The 23,285-nt window shown below is 40.5% G+C and overlaps 1 pseudogene; it reads left to right on the top strand.

The window, feature by feature from the left end:
- The first annotated feature begins 416 nt into the window (after positions 1-416).
- The window catches only part of LOC115606402, a 267,119-nt pseudogene continuing 244,250 nt past the window's right edge, over positions 417-23,285 (top strand).

Below are 23,285 nucleotides of genomic sequence, written 5' to 3'. Positions count from 1 at the left end.
GCTTTGATTAATAGGGAACAATGAAGTAAGCAGTGCTGGAGGACAAACCAAGTAAAAAAGAACTGTAACTGACAACTTGCTGCTAAAATACATAGTCCCTTGTAAAACCTATTGATTAATGGAGTCTCTCTACTAGCATGAAAAAATACACAACAGAGGGAAACAAATTTGACTAAATACTCTCATTAGGAAACTCAGCATCATACAGCATTTAATCTGTCTGCTGTTTAATAACAGCAGAACACACCAGTAACTTTTCTCTTTTGTTATTACTCATGCAGAGCTATTAATCATCAGACAACAAACAAAAGACCAAAAGGAGAGTGGAGAAAGGATGAGACTGTTTCTCCCTTGATGCAGCTACTGAAGAGGACAGTGAACCCAGGGAGGGAGCTCCCAGCGCTGGTGGGGTGAGGGTCAACTGGGTTGTGCTCTGAGGATGGAAGAGGTGCACTTTTCTTGCAGCAGTGACACAGGGTGCCATCAGCAGAACCCTGAAGTCACCTTCATTTGCCAGCCAAAGTTTTTAGTCCAACACTGCCATCTATTGCCTAAAGTTCAAGATTTGAAGGAGTTTGGATATTACAAGGTGGTCTGTCTTGTAAGGTGTTTCCAGAACTGAAACCATGTGTGGCTCTCTGCTAGCCAAGTCCTGCAGGAGTTACATTCTTTGACCTCCCAGCCCAAGCATATTATCATGACAGGTTGCTGGCTCAAGGCAGTGTAATGAAAGATAAGCTGACCAGGCTGGACACTCCAGATAAGGCAATACAAAAGAGCAGAGGTGCTCTAACTGTTCTGTTCTGACTAAACCCTTCTGAATTAACCTGCATTAACCTTTTTAATACCACACTGAACTGGAGATTTATTCTGAAGATGTGCAATTGGAGGAACCTGAAAAGCTGACTTCAAATGGTTACCGTATTAAAGCAATACTGAATAATCCAAAGGTCAAAGGAGGGAGACGAGTTCTTGTAGAAATTACTGTCTCATTAATAGAACATTAAATCACTCGAAGGTAATACTTAACCTGAAATTTTCCTGCTTTTGGAACAGGCTGTTTGCAAAGTTCACCTACTGTTTGCTATTCAGCACATTTCTTAATTCATTATTGCACAGCATTATACAGACAGATAAACATAGATATGTAGAAATAAGACTTTAGGCCATCATTTTTGCTTCTGTCACTGTCACTACATTGTTCTCAGAGAGAGAAAAGGATTTTGGGGCTGGGCAAGAAACACAGACTCAGATGCAGTTCGACGAATCCTTTTAAGTTTCAGTTTTGAAAGAGAATAAGTTGTGCTTACCTTTACCAGGGAAACAAGTTGAATTAGGCCTGTATGAGAGAGAAAATAGAATTAGACTTTCTGTATTGACAAGGAGTACACCAGGCCACAAAAATGGGTAGCATTAACAATATGAAATCTTTCATGCACGGGAAGGCTAGTTCCAGAAAATGAAAAATATCAATGGACATCTCTCTATTTTCCTGGTTTCTCAAACTGCAGACAGTGCTGTTGTACCCAAGTGATGAAGACTGCTGCAGTAGATTTTACTGCTTCATAACGTTTTGTCTTTTGAAACGGGCTTGTTTAAATCTCTCTTGTGAGATGCACTAGCTACCCACAGGAGCTCCGTCCTATGAGAAAACACATGAACTCTGGGGCAAAGCTCCTAAGGTTACAGACAGCTGATAGGGAGGATGTTCTAGGCCACATGAAGTCATATTTAATCTTTCTGGCAATTCTGGAATTACACCAGAGAATTGTCAGGAGGATAATTTGCACAAAATGTCACCCCAATGTTCTCATGAAGGAGTAATTCTGATCACAAAGACAGCCAACTCTCCATCTCCTGTGGGCTCCGCCAGCTCACCACCTCTTCTCCCTCCTGCCACATTTCACAGCTGCCATGCTGTTGGAATGGGAAGTTAACAACTTGATGTAATGTTTTGTGGAAAAAAAAAAAAGGGAAATATTTGAATTTTTCCTCTATGTTTTGTATGTGAGAAGTCTTTTATGATTTATCTTCCCCTCAGAAAATCGTTGTGTTTCATAGAATCATAGAATCAACCAGGTTGGAAAAGACCTTTAAGACCACCAAGTCCAACCGTTCCCCAGCACTGCCAAGGCCACCACTAAACTGTGTCACTGAGGGCCTCATCTACATGGTTTGTGAACACTTCCAGGGATGGTGACTCCACCACTGCCCTGGGCAGCCTGTTCCAATGCCTGACCACCCTTTGGGGAAGAAATTGTTCCTAAAATCCAGTCTAAACCTTTCCTTGATTTTAATTCTGTTACAAGAGCTTTTCGCAATTCATATTGCATACCTACCATTTTTGTGCTTCCATTTTGTTATTTAAAAGAAAAAAAGGAGGAGAGGAGAGTACCAATAAGAGGAAAAACACCAAGGAGAAAGTGAAAAGAATTGAGGAAACAGACATTTGGTAGTGACACTAAATAATTAAAAAGAAAACTCAGAATATTTTAGTGCAGCTGCAGTCCTGATAACTGATAAATGTTTTACTGATAAACGATGGCTTAGTGGTGGACTTGACAGCCCGGGGGTAAAGGTTGGACTTGATGATCTTAAAGGTCTTTTCCAACCTGGGTGATTCTGTCATTCTATGGTTTTTGTATCCTAGATCAACAAAACTTAATGTGAATGTTAACTTCTTTCAGTGAGGCCCAGGATACTACCAAAGTGAGCCTTTGGGCTCTGTTACTGCAGGCATAGTGAGGATTTATCTGTTATTTATAATTGTTTGTGATCGGAACTTCTGTGTTCTATTCTATATGGAGTTTTACTTCATGAATGATACCATAATGCCCTTGTTTGGATTTATTAAGACTTGATCTTTAGTATTCATCCAAAACTCTTGTGACTCCAGCTGATAAAAGAGGGGAGATTCAAGCTGGATGCGAGGAACAAATTCTTTACAGTGAGGGTGGTAAAACACTGGCACAGGTTGCCCAGAGAAGTGGCAGATGCACCATCCCTGGAGACATTCAAGGCCAGGCTGGATGTGGTTCTGGGCAACCTGATCTAGTTGAAGATGTCCCTGCTCATTGCAGGGGGGTTGGACTAGATGAGTTTTGGAGGTCCCTTCCAACCCAAACTATTCTTTGATTCTATGGTGGCTTGTGTGCAGGACCCAGTTTTTTTCCATAGAGTTGTCCAGTTACTTTTTTGATATGTTGCAAGATTAGATGGGCCCAAATCATGGTATCATCTTCAATTTGAAAATTAGATGAGCACCTGGCTGAAAAACCTAACCTCAGCTCATTCGTCTCTGAAAAAACACAAAGTCACCATAGAACCATAGAATGGTTTGGGTTGGAAAGGACCTCAAGATCGTCCAGTTCCAACCCCCAAATTTTTATTTTTATCGAGTTCATAGAATCAAGTTGCTAAAAGAAAAAATAATCAGAGCACTGATGTTCAGGTTTTCAGTATTACCCATTACTTTTACTCAGATTTGTTTCTATGCCAAAAACTGCGTTGAAAGCTCAAACACAAATATGTTTAAACATTTCAGTTTCTCATGAAATTCAGGAAAATGTGCTTAGCATTTTGAGCAGAGGTATCACTTCATAGTTTTTAAAACTTTCAGACAACTAAGAGGCATAATTTAGTTACAGAGATACAGCTATTTGCAACACTTCATGAATTTCTGTAGGAACTTGGGAATCTGGTTCACTGCAGCTGCAACTTTTTCAAGTTCAAAACTGCATCTTCAGGCAATCGTTTATCATTAGAGGCAGGAAACACTGGGTCGGGGAAATCCCAAGCACAGCAACAGGTTGGGTGTAGAAGAGATTCAGAGCAGCCCTGCGGAGAAGGACTTGGGGGTGTTGGTCAATGAGAAACTGAACATGAGCCAGTTTCACTGTGTGCTTGAGCCCAAAAAGCCAGCCGTGTACTGGGCTGCATCAGGAGTGTGACCAGCAGGTCGAAGGAGGTGATGCTACCTCTCTGCTCTACTCTTGTTGAGACTCCACTTGGAGTGCTGTGTGCATGGAGCTGTTGGAGCAAGTCCAGAGGAGGCCACAAGGATGATAACGGGGCTGGAGCACCTCCCGTATAAAGACAGACTGAGAAAATTGGGGCTGTTGAGCCTGGAGAAGAGAAGCTGCATGGAGACCTCAGAGCAGCCTTCCAGTATCTGAAGGGGGCCTACAAGGATGCTGGAGAGGACTCTTCATCAGGGACGGTAGCAATAGGACAATAGGTGATGGGTTTAAACTGAAACAGTGGAGATTTAGGTTAGATATAAGGAAGAAGTTCTTCCCTGTGAGGATGGTGAGGCACTGGCACAGGTTGCCCAGAGAAGCTGTGGCTGCCCCATCCCTGGCAGTGTTCAAGGCCAGGTTGGATGCGGCTTGGAGCAACGTGGTCTAGTGGAAGGTGTCCCTGCCCATGGCAGGGGGTTGGAACTGAATGAGCTTTAAGGTTCCTTCCAACACAAACCAGTCTGGGATTCTATTCTCAGCCTGTCTTCATATGAGAGGTGCCCCAGCCTCTTATGATCCTTGTGGCCTCCTCTGGACTTGCTCCAACAGCTCCATGTCCTTTTTATGTTGAGGACACCAGAACTGCACATGGTGCTGCAAAGGGGGTCTCACAAGAGCAGAGTAGAGGGGCAGTATCACCTCCTTTGACCTGCTGGTCACACTCCTTTTTGATGCAGCCCAGGATACAGCACAGCGCTAGTCACTGACTACTGGCTACTGGTTCAGTTTCAATGAACTGACCAAAACAGGAGCTATCATGCATGGGTTGGAAGTGTCTGTCAAAGTAGCTTTTTATGTCAAGCTGCCAAAGGCTACACACACTTAATTCATAGCCTTGAAGTGGATCCCTGAATGTGAAATGTCAAAGGTGAAAGAAAGGTATTTATCTGGTCTGCATGGAGAACATTCCTTTTTTACCAGAGAGGGACTCTCCCAGTGGGATCTACACCTCTTATAATGGCCTGCATTGTCTTAATAGTTGCTGTTTTTCCTTTGCCTGATGAGCTTTTCCACTCCTGAAGGAAAAGAAACCAAGCTCTAGTTACTTTTTGGATGCTGAAATTTCAAATAGGAAGAAAAGCACAGCAGCCACTGTGTGACAGTGATGTTACAATAGTACATATAAGTACATCCACCTGGTTTATCAGGGTAATCTATATAGTTCCCAACAAGAGTAACAAGGAACACAGAATGTTTATACAGTCAAATTTGAGGGGCTAAGACACTAATTTAGAAGATATTATTTACTGCCTCCATGGGAACTACATCATGACGGGATAATCAAGAGGCTTTTTTGAATGCAGTTTGCAAAATATCTCTGTAATGTGGGTTTTAAATAAAACTGAAAGAAAAGGAGATGCACTTTCTCCTGCCTGCAGTGGAAATACTACAGAGAGAGTATCAATCAGCAATGCAGCTAGTCTATTATATGCAGGACTTTTCAAAGGTGTATACAACAACCTGTGATGCAGTTTGTTTTGCTTCACAGCAAAAGGGAATTAGAACTTCTTATTGAGTATTCAGGGGCAAAATTATGCATAATTCAAGGGGCCCAGCACGCCCGGTTTTATGACATTCGAGTTCTCTGCACATTTACATGTCCACCGCTTCACTATTGGCATACATGGCAAAGTTTATACATTTTCGGACATGTTGGTAATCCAACTTCTAGGTAGCATTGGGTGCAGTACTGTAACTGCTACGCTGGAAGAGAATATAAAGCATGGTTAAGAGTGCTTGCCCAGAAATGCTAATGTTTCTCCAGGGGGTGATAGCAGATCTGAAACATTAAATGTGTCCCTTCAGAAGCACTAGACTTAAAAAGAATCATAAGACCTCTTCTGTCTACCTGATCAGCATGCTGCACATGGGCTTCTTTCTGTCTCATTCTTTTTCTGGCTCTCTCAGATACGTGGAAAAAGGTCCACAGCCATCAATACATTAGGTGATCTCCTGTCACTCAGCAGCAACAGCGCTGTCAGACAGGAGAGGCCATTAGAGTTTTCTCTGTGCTTTCCAGAATCTAGCACTTGGTCACATTTCCTTTATAATCCAGATGTCAAATCTGGATTTTTTTTAATAGATCATTATGTCTCTGCTCCTTTAACAAGATTCTAATCTCTGCAGAGTTTGTTATACTGTTTCAATGTACCTCTCCTGAGCAGGGTTTACAGCAGAACTGGGAACCGTATGTTCTAATTGAATTCTGTTGTTGGTACAGCACCCATTATTTCTTCAGGCTTTTCCTTTCTTAAATCTTAAATCATAAGGTAAATGACTCTGGAGCATTTTCAGATTCAAACTTCATATTCTTCTTTTCAGAAAAGAAACTTTAGGCAAGAAAGCATCTTCAAAATGGTAAGAGACCACCTCACATCAGTACAGGAACTGTGTAAGAAAGCCTGAAATAAATCGTAATAGACTTTCTTATAACACATCATAAAAACTCTGGCATCCTGCATTTTGCTACTGAGATTAGGAAATTTTTATCCTTAAAGAGAAGCCAGCTCACACTTTAGCTCCTAGCTAATGGATTCCGGGACGGAAAGGGTAGCTTCTGCTTACTGGAGCGCAACTGCCATGTGTGCGTTAGGGTGTGAACTGCTTTATAACCTCAGATTATCAGCCTAGCTTTCTGCTACTTGAAGGCCACAGGTACCTGGGGATAGTGATGAGAAAGACTAGAAGCTTAAGAGTTAAAAGAACGGCTCTTTTAGGAAGCTTTTTCTTTATCCACTTTGTCCAGCTGTGATTCTGAGGTCTGGAGGATATGTCAAGTGAATAGACTAGGAGTTCCTCTCCCATCTACCTATGCTACGTAGGAGCTTTTCTGCTTGTGTCACACATTTATGAAGAAATCCAATTCTTTTCCTTTTACTCCTCTCAGTAATGGGGTTTGAACTGGGATATAGTCATGCTACACCGATGACTTATATCTCTCAGCAGTGAGTACTAGAACTATTAGTTTTCTTTTGGGCTAAATTGCCTCAGTCTAGCAACTAATTGTGGTGGGACCATTTATACATGTTGAATTTATTATCTATGATGGCATGGTTGGATCATTTTTCTGCATGCTGAAATGGAGCATAATTGGGCTATTTTTCATAACAAATGGAGTGTGCCCATACAAAAGGAGGTTGCCCTACATCAGGTTTTGCCTCACTGTTTTTAGCAGCAGAGAAGGGGTTTCACTCCTCTGTTGGGATCTTTCCAGACTAATGTTTCTCTGTTTGCTTAATGCCACAGAAGTTGGTCTCTGTCATATTGTTATGAATGCTGAAGTGTAAGTCCTGGACATTTTTGCATTGCTTGTTTTTTTGGAAACAAGGTGAACAAACAAAGTCCAGAAAGAAGTATTACTACAAGCATTTGAATTTTCTATACTAATGAGAAACTAGTGGCCCAGACCAGTGAGTTGCTCAAGAGACTAGCTGGGTTTAGTTTATTTTAGCACAAAATGGGAATGTAATGCTTGGGAGGCATTCCAGCCTGGCAGTCTTTTAATCTGTTCATGCCTAATTTAAAGTGGGCAAAAAGGAAACTAATGCATTACAGACTATGAATAAATTCAGTCCAGCAAGAGTTCTGTTTCAGTACTCTCAGTGAAATGGTTACCTGACCTGTGATGCCTGAGTTTTTTCTTTGCTTATTATGTGCTGTAGGTCACTGGCATGCTGTAACAGAAAAGAAACATCTAGAACATTTAATGAAAATCAATCAGACTCTTTCTCTCTGAGCATCTGCTTTTGTTTGGGTTGTGTTTTGCTGGTGTCTCTTTGAATCACAGCTAAGGAACAGACACACAGGGAGAACATCAGGCACTGTCTTTATTCCTTTATGCCTTTACTCTCAAATAAGCTACTGGGTAGAAACGAGAGACGCAGCACGGTGGTAGCAGTCAAATCTGCTTTCCAGCATATTCCTGTGCTAGGTAAGGAACACAGATGTTCATTTTACGTACTGTCTGTGTTGGACCTTCACCTTACGCATGTGTCTTCATGAAAAATTAGTGTTTATTGTAACACAAAATGAGACTGTCATACTTTGTAATCCCATTCCCTTCTACACATCGTCCCATGGTATGGTGTGTATGTGTCCATGCACGTGCCTCTCTGTGTGTGCATATGTTACAGTGTCTTTAGAATCTTCATACAGTGGGATTACCTGGTAGGTTTTATCTTGGTCAGTTATGCCTTTCATTCAAATTGATTTCTTTAATTGTGGTGAGCATGAAGCACAATGACAACTCCCCCTTTTCTCCCTAACTGCAGTTCTGAAAGTCTGCTGTATAAAATGGTATTGAGCAAGCTTGAAAAGGGGTCAAAAGTATGCAAAAACTTATAGGGAAGTCATATTTCATCTGAATGACTCTTTGGCATGAATTTTAGGTCACTGTCTTCCTTTCCAAAATACCCTTGTGTGTGGTGCTCACAGTATAGTTTCTTGACACACTTCCAAGTGTTTGAATTCCATAGAATAAACCTTGACTAAGCATTTTAGTAATTTGTACAACAGAGCACTTTGCTGAGAACTGAGAAAGGAAAAGAATGTATTTCTTATTTCATTACTTATTTGGATTTATATCAGCACTAGTTTTAAAGCAAAGATCTAGAGCTCAAAACAATGTTGTCATCTCTTAGAAATGTGTGCACTAGTGTGAAGAAAACTCAATACTTCTTCCAAAAATGGTCTGACTGAAATCAAAGACTAATCAACCCGGGTTATCAAGTGGCATATCTATGAACATTACCTCGTACAGTAATTGTTTTTGTTACTGTAATGTGCATAAACCTGATCCAAAATCAGGGCCTCACTTCATTTGTATAATGCTCCTACATAGAGACTATGCTATTGTATAAATCCATTGTAAGCAATTGAGTTCTGTTAGCATGTGAGAAGATATACAGAAAAATACAGCTTTCATACAAGAAAACAGTGAGACAAGAATATACAGCTAGAGAAAGAGATGAGTGAAGGGAAAATATAATCTAAGTCCATTAAATCATGAAAGTAAGGGAAAAGTTACAAGGTAATAATTATTTATCTTTCATATAAAGAAAAAACTACAGGGGACCCAATGAAATTATCAGGCAGGAAGTTTAAAACAAATAAAAAGCGGTACTGTTTCAAACATGTACTAACATATATACTTTTTTCTTTCTCAGGCCATAATGGAAGCCAAAATCAGGAATGTTTACAACCAGGGATCACACAACTGCATTGATGGTAAGTCAAATGGCAATAAAACACAACTGTCTGGATACAGACTCTGGCACTCAAAGGTTTGGGATTATTGACTACTAGAATCTGGGAAAAGTGCCTCAAACTAGTTGTTTAGCAGAATAGTCCAACATGGACATTAAATCTCATAAACTCAGTCTGTCATCCCTTTCTGTGTTAGGTTTATATTTGGGGGAATACATATGTCAAGGAAAAGGTATTGGGGCAAAAGAGCATGAAGGTTCAGTCAGTGAATGATAAACTTCTCTAAGGCATATCTGTTCTCCTATCCCTGTTTTTGTTGTAATCACTCTAAAAGTGAAAATATCAGTTGTAGATGGTCATGGAATTGCCCTTGGTTCCATAGGCAAATGATAAGAAGGGAAATAGCGGCACAAGGAAGTAAAATGACTTCTCCAGTCTATATGTCAGTGGCAGAACTAGACAAACAATTGTTTTTTCCATTCTGTAGTCTGTTACCTCCCTTTACCTTCTTCATTTGTTGTACTCAAGTGGCATCTAGTGCGTGACAGAAAAGATGGGACAAACCTTGCAGTTTGTCCTGAAGATCAATGGATTGGTGGCTGATAGTCAGGATGCCTTCCTGAGGACTCATTGATGGAAGATCCTTTGGAACAAGGGTGTTTCAGCATGTCTGCTAATTGCAGCTGTGACATTATTCCGAAGTCCAGCTGGTCTTCAGACTTGAAGCCAATCATTTGTATTGCACTTGGAAAACACCACCCATGTTTCAGCTCAGGGTCTTCTGCATCAACTCTGCCTCTTATCTGAGTCATGCTTTGTTTCCATGGACAGTGTATTGCAGTAATCCATTTCCCGAGTACCTCGGGCGTGGGTGGTAGCAGCAGTGTCCTAGCATCCGAAAGAAGCGGTTGCAGTCTAACAGCTAGGAGCTAATCATAGAATCACAGAATAGTTTGGGTTGGAAATGACCTTAAGACCACCCAGTTCCAACCCCCTGCCACAGGCAGGGACACCTTCCACTAGAGCAGGTTGCTCCAAGCCCCGTCCAATCTGGCCTTGAACACTGACAGGAATGGGGCAGCCACAGCTTCTCTGGGCAACCTGTGCCCATCCTTCGCCACTCTCACAGGGAAGAACTTCTTCCTTATATCTAATCTAAATCTCCCCTCTTTCAGTTTAAACCTATTACCCCTTGTCCTATCGTGAAGTCCCTGATGAAAAGTCCCTCTCCGGCATCCTTGTAGATCCCCTTCAGATTCTGGAAGGCACAAGAAAATAATTTTTGCATAAGAAAATCTAAGCACAACTAAGGATTTTACAGCCCTTTGTCTTCAGTCCTACGTCAGGAAATGAAAACACTGTGCACAACACTGATGAGCTGAGGGATCGCTGGAATCAGAGAAATGCACTACACTGATAATTTACTTCCCTAACAGTACAATGAATGCACAACTGGGAGACACAGCCTTTTAATCAGGTTAACAATTGCATATATTAAGTGCTACTGAAACTGGATTTTGGAAATATTTTCCCCCCTTATCTAGAAGAATTAAAGTTGTAAGTAATTGCACTGAGAACAACCTTAAGAAGAGATGTATAACTTCCCAGAGATGTAGCAGAGTAGGATTACCTCTTTCCACTAATGCTGTCTAATAAATAGGTTTCAGAAACACCCATTAGTTAACATTAGAGATGCTTTCAAAAGTTAATCTAGCCCCAAATTTGCTTGTTCCAGCTGATCTGGTTTGCATTCATAGCATGCTGATTTTTGCCTGGTGTTATTTTTAGTGGAAACAGTAGAAAACATCTTAAAAAAGGATTCTTTTACAAGAAAAAAAGCCACTTTGCATTCCTAAGGATGAGATCCATTCTTACTTTACATCAGTTCACACTTCGTTGACTTTAACAATGCTTCTCCTTATTTTCACAAGTGTAAGGGAGCCCTGAACCAGACCTTAAATTTGTATTCATTTATATAAATGCATAGCTAACTCTGATTTAGACTAAATCTGGCACACCAGCCATCATATATTTCTCACAGACAGCTTCTTGCTCTTGCATTTTTATTACAAGCCCTGCAATTTTGCATGTTTTTTCTTTTTTTTTTTAATTTTTCTTGAAATCCCAGTTTACAGATTTACATTATTTTCCAAGAAATTCAACTTCCCATTTTCTTTTCACAAAGTAAGCTTCAAGTTCTCATGACTGCTAAGAGACATTTGGAAAGGTTAATCTGAAAGGATCAAACACTAGAAGGCAAATAATAGAAAAATCCCAAGGGATATTACTTTTAAAATCTCATGATTTTTAAACCAGTTTTATGGGATTAAATTGCAGCAGGTTAAACATTAAGAAAACCTTGTGTTGTAAGGATAGTTAAGTAGTAGGACAGTTTGTCTAGAGAGATTATGATTCTCTGCCAGTGGAGGGTTTTAAGAGCAAACTGGACAGGTTTCCCTTCAGGAATGTTTAAACTTCCATTGATTCTGCCTTAAGAGGTGGAGTAGTAATATGAGGTCATGTAGTGAGGTCATCTCTTGCCCCATTTTCAATAGTAGTGATTTCTGTAGCCTGATTTTGAACATGTTGGTCAACAATAAATGCAAGATCGCTTCATCTAAACCACAGGGGATCACTGCTTGTAATGAATTTTTTTGTCAATATAGGTGAGAAAAACATTTATGAAATTCAATATTAGTAGAAAAATAGGAATGGATCCATTTAAAAAGTCAAGGTTTTCCCCCTAGGGTATTTTCTGTAGGTTCTAAGGGCTCTTCATTCAGGATATATCTTGAGAGACTCTTATCAGCCCCAAGGAATCCCAATGGACACGTTTTTGTTTCAATTGTCTATTCTCTTTTAAATTTCTAATTCTTTCTTATCTTACTAAGATTTCATTTCTAGCATGCTCACATTTTAATAATTGGATTCTATCATGGCTTTACAAATCCTGTTGCACAGTGGCCCAGCTGACATTTAAGGTGGCAGTTTTCTTATATAAAAATAAGACAAGGTTACCTTGTTACCAACTGAAAAAATCAGTTGCTAACAAATACTTTGGCAACGATTTTTGAGGTAATTTGCTATGTGTGGGCTCTCTTAGCTGTTAGAACAGAATGAATGCAGTGCACAGTATGTATAATACGTGCCCTTTCTGTAAGTAATCCTCAGGAATAACTAGCACTGTGAGAGAGAACAGAAAGGTCTAGAGGAGCCAGGATATTGTTTCCTACCCGCAAGCTTAAGTTCAGATCACACAGCTGAAAGCCTTGGAATGCAGCAGATAGATGCTCACTCCAGTAGTCATCCCAGTAACTATTTCTCTCTCGTGTAATCTGATATGATGAAAAGCTACATAAGGAGCATTTTATTCCAGTTGATCAATCAAGAATTGATATAGAGGAAAGTGTCAGAAGCATGATTGTTTGTTTAACACTGAATCTTGTACCATTCTGCACTCATTCTGCACCTTGAATGAGGCAAAGGGCCTATATAAAAAAAATATATAGCCAAGCTTCTGATACAGTGCATACCTATAACACAAAGAGAAGCTGAATTAAAGTTTTACCGAGTCAATCAAGTATTATTTAGCTTTGCCATGCTTCAAGCTACAGCCTAAATAATACTTTTCTTGAAAAAGCCTTCAGATTAACTCTTAACATCCTCCTTCCCACATTGGCAATAACATTTTATTAGTCTTACTAGAATTTTACAGTCTTCCAGATAGAACTTTGCCACTGGACCTTATTTACCATTTATTTAATTGGAGGGAGTCTTTCTGCTAATGTCTTTATTATTATTATTTCTTAAATGGCAGAAAGTTATTTGCACTTGGTCTAGTGTGCCTGAGGGAGCACAGTGAAACCATCTAATCTTTCTGCATCTCAAAAGTTGAGGGATTCCTAAAGTTAATGTTGTGTGCTCTGTAGGCAAAAGAAGCCATCTACCATCACTCAAGAAGTGGGTAGAAGAACTTCTAGAGATGGTCTTCTGAGTTCTGGTGCTGGCTGCAAGTCAGTTCTGCTCTTTTTATGCCTACTAATACAATTGCCCCAGCAGATCATCTGGATCTCTAATAAAGTGCTGTGCTGCTGGTGCTTTGGGTTGGGCACAAGTGAATGGTAGAAAAATAAACAAAAAAGGCAAGTCTTAATCTGCAAATGCAAGTCAATCTTCAAATGCAATATGGTCTGTCTCAGCCTTAAATAACAGAGAAGTGTGCCTCAGCTTTTGACTAAAAGGCATGTTGTAATCAGTTTCTTGCACTTGTCCTATTCCTACCTTGAGAGTCACTGAAAAATTCAAAAGCATCTGGTTTTTAACGTGGGTGTGATTATACTATTAATTCAATTGTAATTTGCCAGCTCAGGTCAAGAAGAATGCTTCCTGGAGCTCCGTTCAGTAAAAAGTGAAGTCAAGAACAGACACTCCATTCACTAGTAGTCACAAAATAGGTCATTTGTTTGAGTTTTACTATTTCTTGCATCCAAACCAGTGTCCCCTAACCATCCCCAACCTACTGTGCACGTGTATCCACACCTCCTGCTCTACTTTATGGAAAACACATAAACAATACATTTTTGCACCAACTCTATATTTCAATAATTACTATTAATAAAAGAATCTGGCTACCTCAGGAGCTCTACACACTTTTTATTCCTAGAGGGTGAAAAAGTTACTGAAAATCAATAGAACTACTATTTCTTTTGCAATACCAAAATTAATGCTCTTCAATGGAAAAGCCTTTCAGAAATGCCTTTCTCAACATCTCTCTTCTGAAACTTCACACACTCTCTTGAGAATTGTAAAAAGTCAGTCTAAATATAAATAAGGAAATATGTAACATTCTTAGAAAGGATTATAAGAATGAATCAAAGCAATATGCCTCTTGTTCCTCCAGCAAATACACCAAAAATGCAGTAGGCATCTTCCTAGGAAAAATGTAATTTGTTAGATACATAAAAGACAAAGAGCTAAAACCTGCTGCCAGTTAGGCTTGTCTAAATCTGAAATAACCATTTTGTCATCTCAAACCCTCTATCTCAGAACTATACTGGTGTAAATTGAGGAGATATTTGGCTCAAAAGATAGATTAAGCAGTTTCTGTGCCTTCCTCTGATCTTGAATGAAAACAAAGTCTGTAGTTTAAAACTCCCTCTCTCTACAATGTAAATCTCAAATGGTGCCATTGAAGCCAATGGATTTACTGTGAATGTTGTATAGCCCATAAATTACACTTCCTCATCTCTGAAGACATTTAATGTAAGAATCAAGCCTAATACTCTTCAGGGGGAGGAGGGAAATCTATTTCTGAGTATTTTAGTTAGTTTTAAGGTAAAATAGGCAAATTAGTTCACTGTAAATAAATCTTTGTAACATTCTAATTGTTGTTTAGCTGTAATGGGGGTGATTAGTAATACGAAGAATAGAAGAGCCAGAGTTGATGCAGAGCATTAAGGCAAAAGTGGGGCGTAAGTAGAGACTAGAGCAAGGAAGAAAGTTCAGCCTCAAGCAGGCATCCTACTGCACCCAGAGCTGAAAGATGAGACTAGAGGGTCCATCTCCAAAAGGTCAAACAAGCTCCTTTCAGGGCATCCCCCTGATGTAATGATATTTGTGGGAGTGACAATGGCTGTTGCTCATAGACATTGCTCATCTCCATAATGCCACTGTGACCCTCATTTCTCACCATGAGTTCTTGTGAGGATGTCATTGGTCAAGTCCAGGCAGAGAAGTATATAATAGTGCTTTTTATTTCCTTAAAGAGGCCTTAATGTCATATGCTATTGGTGACCTCTCTACAAAGAAACCCCAACATTATAAATAACCTGTGCTTTCTATTGCTGTTGGTATGCATGTGCAGGGTCAGGTTGGAATTCAAGTTCAAGTCCACTCCCTATTTCAGTTCTAGAATTGTCTGAAGGTGATAGAATAGCATTAACATTTTCTTTGCTGCAGTGATTAATTGATTAATAATGGTAGCTGAGTGCACACAGTGGTTTGTTTGACAAGCCAATTAATCATCCAGGTATTGTAGCACAGGATTAGGAGCACAGACTTCAGAGAAGGGTGAAAGTTAGAGGTCAGGAAGGCATTTCACAGCCGTAGGAGAAGATGAAGAATCGAAGAGGTGAAAGAAAAATCATGTAATTAAATATTTGAGCAATATGAAATAGCTTCTAATATTTTTCTTCAAAGTTCTCATTTTATTTTGAGAGCTTCAAGGAGCAGGAGGACTCTGCAGCATAGTAGTCTCATCTTTGTTTTTGTTTAGAGGAACACCTTGTGTCTACCTTTTTCTCACAGCACAATGACATAGTTTCTATAATATTTGGAATAATATCTTCAAGTCATGTAGCTCCAAACATCAAAGTTTGGAGAATGGCTGCAGGAACTCCAGCACTACTATGCAAAAGCAGTTAAAGCTGGCATCTTTCAGACATTTTATACTAAGCACTTCATTATGTCTGAATCAGATAAATTGTAGAGAATTATACTGAATAGAAAACCAGAACTGTTAAATTTTTTAGAGCTGAATCTGTCTGGAATAGAGTGGCAAGAGAGTCAAACCTGTATCAACCATCAATGGGTTTGTGGAAGACCAGTAGCAGATTGTATGATTTCTGACACTACCAAGTTCACTTAGTACCCAAAACTATTTTCTGTTGCTCCAGGGAAGCTGTGCTCATAAGGAGTATTTACAGATAATTCATTCCAGTATTTATTTACTCCTTTATTTAGAATAGAAAGACTATTTCAGTTGGAAGGGACCTACAACAACCATCTAGTCCAACTGTCTGACCAGTTCAGGGCTGACCAAAAGTTGAAGCATGTTCATAAGGGTATTGTCCAAATGCTTCTTCAACACTGACAGGCTTGGGGCGCCAACCACCTCTCTAGGAAGCCTGTGCCAGTGTTTTGTCACCCTCTCAATAAAGAAATACTTTCCTAATGTCCTGTCTGAGCCTGGTGCTGCTTTGAACCACTTCCACATTGGATAGCAGGGAGAAATTTAAGGAGTATTGATTTTGCAAAAATTAACCCCGTAAGAGGTTTTGAACCTAAAGACACACCCAAATATGTAGCCAGAAACAAGACAGTGCCTCAAGAACCCAGCAGTAGGAAAATAAAAGGAATTCAGTTGCGTACAGTCGAGGAGTTGGAGATGGCTTCCGGAGAATACAGAAACTCTTAATGGAATAAAGAACAAAGCTGGAAAGGCACAACCAATCTACAATTTGTGTCCTGAGTTTTGTTTGCTTGAAAATTGAGAGTTAGAGAAACTAAACAAGTTTCTTGATTTGTAAATAGAGGAACCAGTACAGAAGACACGTTTGATTAATGCAAAGGAAGAAACTAACAGAATGCTTTGCTTGTGCAGGGACCCGAAAGCATTGAATAAAGATGTAGAAAAGAAAATACGTTTCAATAATGAACCAAGGAAGCAAATTTAGGCCACATGGCTGATGCCAAACAACAATCTAAAATAGACAGATCAGCCTGTGCCCTTATACCATCAGTGTATCTGCTCAGAATATTTAACACTCCCTTAAGAGGTTACTGAAGACTGTTATTTGGATTTGTTTTGGGCCATGAGCTGTTTCTTTGCAATATTAAACATTTTTTTATGCTACAGACATCAAAAAGATTTAGTGACATTTTTATCTGCCAGTGTTTAAAAACTCATGGCTGTTGGGGAGAGCTGTTGGTTTGAAGATTAAAAACCCTAATAGGTTATGTATAGGGAGAAGTATACCTTGGAGTTACTACAGAGAGCTGCACAGACAAATTCTGATAATTTTTATAGAATCATAGAATCCCAGTCTGGTTTGGGTAGAAAGGAGCTTAAAGCTCATCCAGTTCCAACCCCCTGCCACGGGCAGGGACACCTTCCACTAGACCACGTTGCTCCAAGCCCCGTCCAGCCTGGCCTTGAACACTGCCAGGGATGGGGCAGCCACAGCTTCTCTGGGCAACCTGTGCCAGTGCCTCACCATCCTCACAGGGAAGAACTTCTTCCTAGTATCTAACCCGAACTTCCCCTGTTTCAGTTTGAACCCATTACCCCTTGTCCTATCACTGCAGTCCCTGATGAAGAGTCCCTCTCCAGCATCCTTGTAACCCCCTTCAGATATTGGAAGGCTGCTATGAGGTCTCCGCACAGCTTCTCTTCTCCAGGCTGAATGGCCCCAATTTTCTCAGCCTGTCTTTATACGGGAGGTGCTTCAGCCCTCTTATGATCCTTGTGGCCTCCTCTGGACTTGCTCCAACAGCTCCATGTCCTTTTTATGTTGAGGACACCAGAACTGCACACAGTGCTGCAAGCGAGGTCTCACGAGAGCAGAGTAGAGGGGCGGTATCACCTCCTTTGACCTGCTGGTCATGCTTCTTTTGATGCAGCCCAGAAGATGGTTGTTTTCTGGGCTCAAGCGCACACTGAAGCTGGCTCATGTTCAGTTTCTCATTGACCAATGCCCCCAAGTCCTTCCTCCGCAGGGCTGCTCTCAATCACTTGACTGTAATTTTGAGACCGTCATCATTACTGTCCTTGCAAACAAGGGAAAGACATAGAGGTGAGAAATTCACACTTAACTGAAAACAGCCATGTGAAAAGATGCCAGTATGCAGTAGGACTTGCAGTAGGTCAGGTTAAAAACCTTCAGGAAATAGTTTAGGCTATTAGCAGAGATTGGCTGGGCATTTCCCAAATCAAAGCTCTAGTCATAGATGTTACGTTACTTTGATCATGATACATTACTTACTGGAGCAGACTAATGAAAAAGGATCTTGAAGGCTATTGAGGGACTAAAAATCTAAGAAAAAAAAGGTACAGAAACTTTTTATGAATAATAACACTAAAGGCACTGGCTTGGCATGTTACAAATGCTAAGAATACAGCAGAAAAGCTACACTGGTCTCACATGAAAAAATGCCCCCTGAAGCAAAGTAAGCATAGATTTGTTTGTGTCAACTACAAAACTTGGTGCTCATTCTAGATCATTTTTCACAGTTCCCCAAGAGGCTGCAACTAGATACTATTATATACAGGCATTTGTTCAAATCTGGGGGTTTTGCTAGATGTTATGTACTTGATATTGGGAGCTATTTACAAGCATATATAATTCAGGAAGTTTTCAGTGAAGTTTTCACCAATGGACTGGGAGTAATATAAATGGCAAAAAAAGACAGCAGTCAGCTTCCTTTAGGTACCTACAGAATAGGACCACTGAAACCTGTTTTATCACCCATGGAACTGGAAAGTTTATAATCTTAGAAACTCATCACTAAAACTCATCACTGCCCAAAGAAGTGGTAAATGCTCCATCCTTGCAAGTGTTCAAGACCAGGCTGGACACAACCTTGGGCAACATGGTCTAGTGGAAGGTGTCCCTGCCCATGACAGGGGGTTGGAACTAGATGATCTTCAGGTCCTTTCTAACCCAAACCATTCTGTGATTCTATGATTCTGTGATAAAAATCTCAGGATTTTTGGAAGTATAAAATTCAGGAGGGACAAGATAACAAAAAATCAGTATGAAGTTAGTATGGAAGCCACTAACCAACAACATACATACTAGATACAAAGAGCTAATTCAGTAAAGCACAGGCTACTGCAAACTGGAAGGCAGATTTTTTTTCCTTGTTCCTTCTGTATTTTTACCTTGTTCTCACGCACTTTCCTAGCTACTTACTGCTGGCTGCTTTCAGAGAAAGGACAGATGGGGGTGATGGGGACAGACTTAACAGGGCCTGTAGTGATAGGACAAGAGGCAATGGTTTTAAACTAAAAAATGGTAGATTCAGACTAGATATTTATATATAGATAGGAAGAAATTTTTTACAATGAGGGTGCAGAGGCGCTGGCACAGGTTGCCCAGTTATGCTGTGGCTGCCCCATCCCTGGCAGTGTTCAAGGCCAGGTTGGACAGGCTCAGAGCAATCTGGTCTAGTGGAAGGTGTCCCTGCCTGTGGCAGGGGGTTGGAACTGCTGAGGTCCCTTCCAGCCCAAATCAGTCTGTGATTCTGTGAGAGTGGCTAGACAGTTCTTCATTATATATTCTTTCTGTCCTAATATGGAATTTCCTGTGCAGTGGATGCCGAAGATAACATAAAGCTTTAGTATTGTATGTTTCCCCATTGGCTTTGGAGATTCTCTTTCTAGGCAAACCCCATAATGAAAAGAAAAGACAGATTATCCAATCTCTGGAGTGCAGGGATGAAATAGATCAAAGTTGGCTGTTTTGCTGAGAATTTGTTAATGAGGCAAGAGCCACAAAAAGCCATGGCAGCCCAGGTTCAAGACATACAGTGAGCATATTTTTCATATATATATATATGAAAAAAAATAAAGAACTTGTTTTACTAATTCTTGAAACAATAATACAAACATTTCAAAGGAACTGCACAAATCTAAGTACCAGCTGAAAGAGAACTGGATGTCAATAGGTTTACATAAACATTTATTACGTAAATCATCTATTTATTAAGTCTGACAGAGAAGAGAGAACGTGGTTAGGCTTTACCACACGGGAGTAAAGCAGTGACTCTTAATGTAAGAATTCCATAAGAGGCATCCCCTTACGGCTACTGTATCCCCAGTGTCTTCCAGGTGCCCAGGCTAAGGACCAGGCCGGGATCTCCCTGACCACACCATTGCTCATGGCTCAGGCTGTTGGTGCCTTCACTGCAGAAGGGCATTCTGAACTCACTTAGGCAACACACCATCTCTGCAGACTGTCTAGTTTGACTATCAGTCACATGCCATTGTTGCCAGGTCAAGCTGTGACACTGAAATGACTCTGACTGCAACAGCCCGTGCAGATTGAGTTGTAGTTCAAAAACTTTCTACAAGCCCCTGCCACCAGCAGAGACTGAAACTTGCCCCCTGCCCTCCAGAGGCAGGCATAGAGGGGCAGAGGAAGAAGAGCACTGATTTCTGTAATTGTGACAGCTCTGACCATTTGCTTGGAGTTCCTGAAATATTCCTTGCTTTGGGCTTCTGCTGTGATCAAACTTCTTTCCAGCAGACAGCAATTTAATGTAAAACTAGCATGAATAAAATGAGGATTTTTGACAAGGTGTCATCAGAAATGTTTTTCCAAACACACAGGGAGGCTGTTAGAGCTTTTCTAGTATAATTCCTAATATGACAGGAACTAAAGCTGAACTCTCGGTCATTCATTTTAAATTTAAACCTTCCTGGGTCACTATGCTAAAACCACTCAAGGTAATTTTTAATGAAGAACTCAGGAAAGAATCAATGCAATTTAATTTGAACACCCAGGTTGTAAAATTAATCATCAATTCTGAGGGCTAGAAAGCATTGCACTATCCTCTGATGAATATTGTGGATGTCACATTGCAGATGAGGCAAAGAAGTCATAGCAATGACTTCTTCCTCCAGTGGGATTTTCTTTTACCAAAAGCAGACCGCATTATAAATGCTCACCCTATTTTTCCAAATAATTGGAGATTAACTTTTTATGTTGAAAACAACATGATGTTGTGAACATGGTTTTAATAAATGAGCACACACTTCACAGACTGCATTGGGATACCAGACTGAACTGACTTACAGTACCTCAGGTACTTCAGAACATAAAACCAATTTTCTAACCATCACTGTTCTGTATTCTCTCCATTATTATTGCTCTATGAGGTTTAGCTAGAGGTAAGAGACCTAAATATTTCAATGCATAATATTACCATAGTGGTTAGGTGAGATACTCGTATATTCGTCTTTTGCCTCAGGGCATAAACTTCAACTATATGAATTATCCCTTTCCATGGAACAGGTTTAATTTTTGCACAGCAGATTCCATCTGATGATTATACCTGTTCCAGGTGTACCTGTCCTCTGACTGATGCAGTGAATCACCCTTTTCTCTGTCACCCTCAGGAGATAGTGATATAATAGCCATAGGCTTTCTCCTTTGTGGGAACTTGAGAAACATAATGTAGTCTAGGAAAAGGGGGAACAGCTTTAACCTGACAGAAGAGAGATTGAGATGAGATCTTAGGCAGAAGTTCTTCCCTGTGAGGGTGGTGAGGCGCTGGCACAGGTTGCCCAGAGAAGCTGTGGCTGCCCCATCACTGGCAGTGTTCAAGGCCGGGTTGGACGGGGCTTGGAGCAACCTGGTCTAGTGGAAGGTAAATATCAGTATATTTAATGCACTGACTTATCAAGAGTACAGCTGAAGCTGAAAAGATGGTTTAGGCTTAGAGATAAATGCGACTGTGACCTTCCTGCCGAAAAGAAGTTCAGCTTTTGCTTCAGTAGCTTGTTCTATGACTGCCTGTCTAACAGGAATGGGACTATGAATGTATTCTTTCTTATTTCCAATTCTTCTCACATGTGACACAGAACAATTTCCAGGTGGAAATTGTCTTTCACATCGCAGGCATAGAGATAGAAAAATCACAGTAAGGAGGCAATTTTGCTGGTTAGGCTGTTGACCTAAGTTAAATATTTCTCTATAACTTCATAGTTATAGACAAATCAAATAAAAAATAATAGGCTCAATAGTCTTCCAGAATATGATATTCTTTCTTCAGGTGAGACTAATGTTGAAAACATATGGGAGATTCCCAATTAAAATTCAGCGAACCCAACTTGAGTATCAAAATGACTCAGGAATAATGTAGTATTTGAGAGACATTGAAGTCTTACTCCTGTGCAATATTATGCATAATGAGCCATCTAAGAGTGAAGAAAGGATTAATGTTTTATCATAAAGTAATTGCAAAAAGATATAAAATCAAAAAGACAATTATGAAAGTCATCAACAAGTTGAATTCTATTATAAGTAATTTTTTGTGTGAAGGTCATTGTACCTTCAAGGTACTGGTTTTCTTTTTTGTTATCTTTGCCACAAGAAGAAAAGTGAGCAAAATGAGACTCAGCTTTTACTCAAAAAAATAGATCTGGGACCTTCCAAGAGCAAATAGATTCCCAAGAAACAGATTTTTATGGAATTGTGAAACATGATATTCATGTATTCTCATTTATGCCAAACTCACTTTCATCTAAGTAAAATCCCTTGATTTGAGATTTGTTGTATGCATCCAGTCAGTGATAACACTGTTACAATGGCTAAAAGATTCCATAGCATGTTCTTCAAATGTCTGTTTACGCTAGAAAATAGCAAATATAGTTTGAAGTTTAGAAACTTACAGATGCTTTGCCCCATTTATTTATTTACTAAAACAAATTCTTTTAGACTCTGCTTTTATAGAATCATAGAATAGTTAGGGTTGGAAAGGACCTTAAGATCATCTAGTTCCAACCCTGCTGCCATGGGCAGGGGCACCTCGCAGTAAACCATGTCGCCCAAGGCTCTGTCCAACCTGGCCTTGAACACCGCCAGGGATGGAGCATCCACAACTTCCTTGGGCAACCCATTCCAGTGCTTCACCACCCTCACTGTAAAGAACTTCCTTATATCTGATCTAAACTTCCCCTGTTTAAGTTTGAAGCCATTCCCCCTTGTCCTACCACTACAGTCCCTAAGGAAGAGTCCCTCCCCAGCATCCTTATAGGCCTCCTTCAGATACTGGAAGGCTGCTCTGAGGTCACCACGCAGCCTTCTCTTCTCCAGGCTGAACAGCCCCAACTTCCTCAGCCTGTCTGCATACGAGAGGTGCTCCAGCCCCCTTATCATCCTGCTGGCCTCCTCTGGACTCGCTTCAACAGCTCCATGTCCTTTTTGTGTTGAGGACACCAGAACTGTACGCAGTACTCCAAGTGAGGTCTCACAAGAGCAAAGTAGAGGGGCAGGATCACCTCCTTTGACCTGCTGGTCACGCTTCTTTTGATACAGCCCAGGATACGGTTGGCTTTCTGGGCTGCGAGCGTGCACTGCTGGCTCATGTTAAGCTTCTCATCAACCAACACCCCCAAGTCTTTCTCCGCAGGGCTGCTCTGAATCTCTTCTCCGCCGAACCTGTCGCAGTGTCTGGGATTGCCCCGACCCAGGTGTAGGACCTTGCACTTGGCTTGGTTAAACTTCATAAGGTTGGCATCGGCCCATCTCACAAGCATGTCAACGTCCCTCTGGACGG

This window comes from Strigops habroptila, chromosome 4 (genome assembly GCF_004027225.2).
Source record: "Strigops habroptila isolate Jane chromosome 4, bStrHab1.2.pri, whole genome shotgun sequence".
NCBI classification, from domain to species: domain Eukaryota; kingdom Metazoa; phylum Chordata; class Aves; order Psittaciformes; family Psittacidae; genus Strigops; species Strigops habroptila.
The sequence above is the reverse complement of the archived record's forward strand: the minus strand, read 5'-3'. Positions and strand labels throughout refer to the sequence as shown.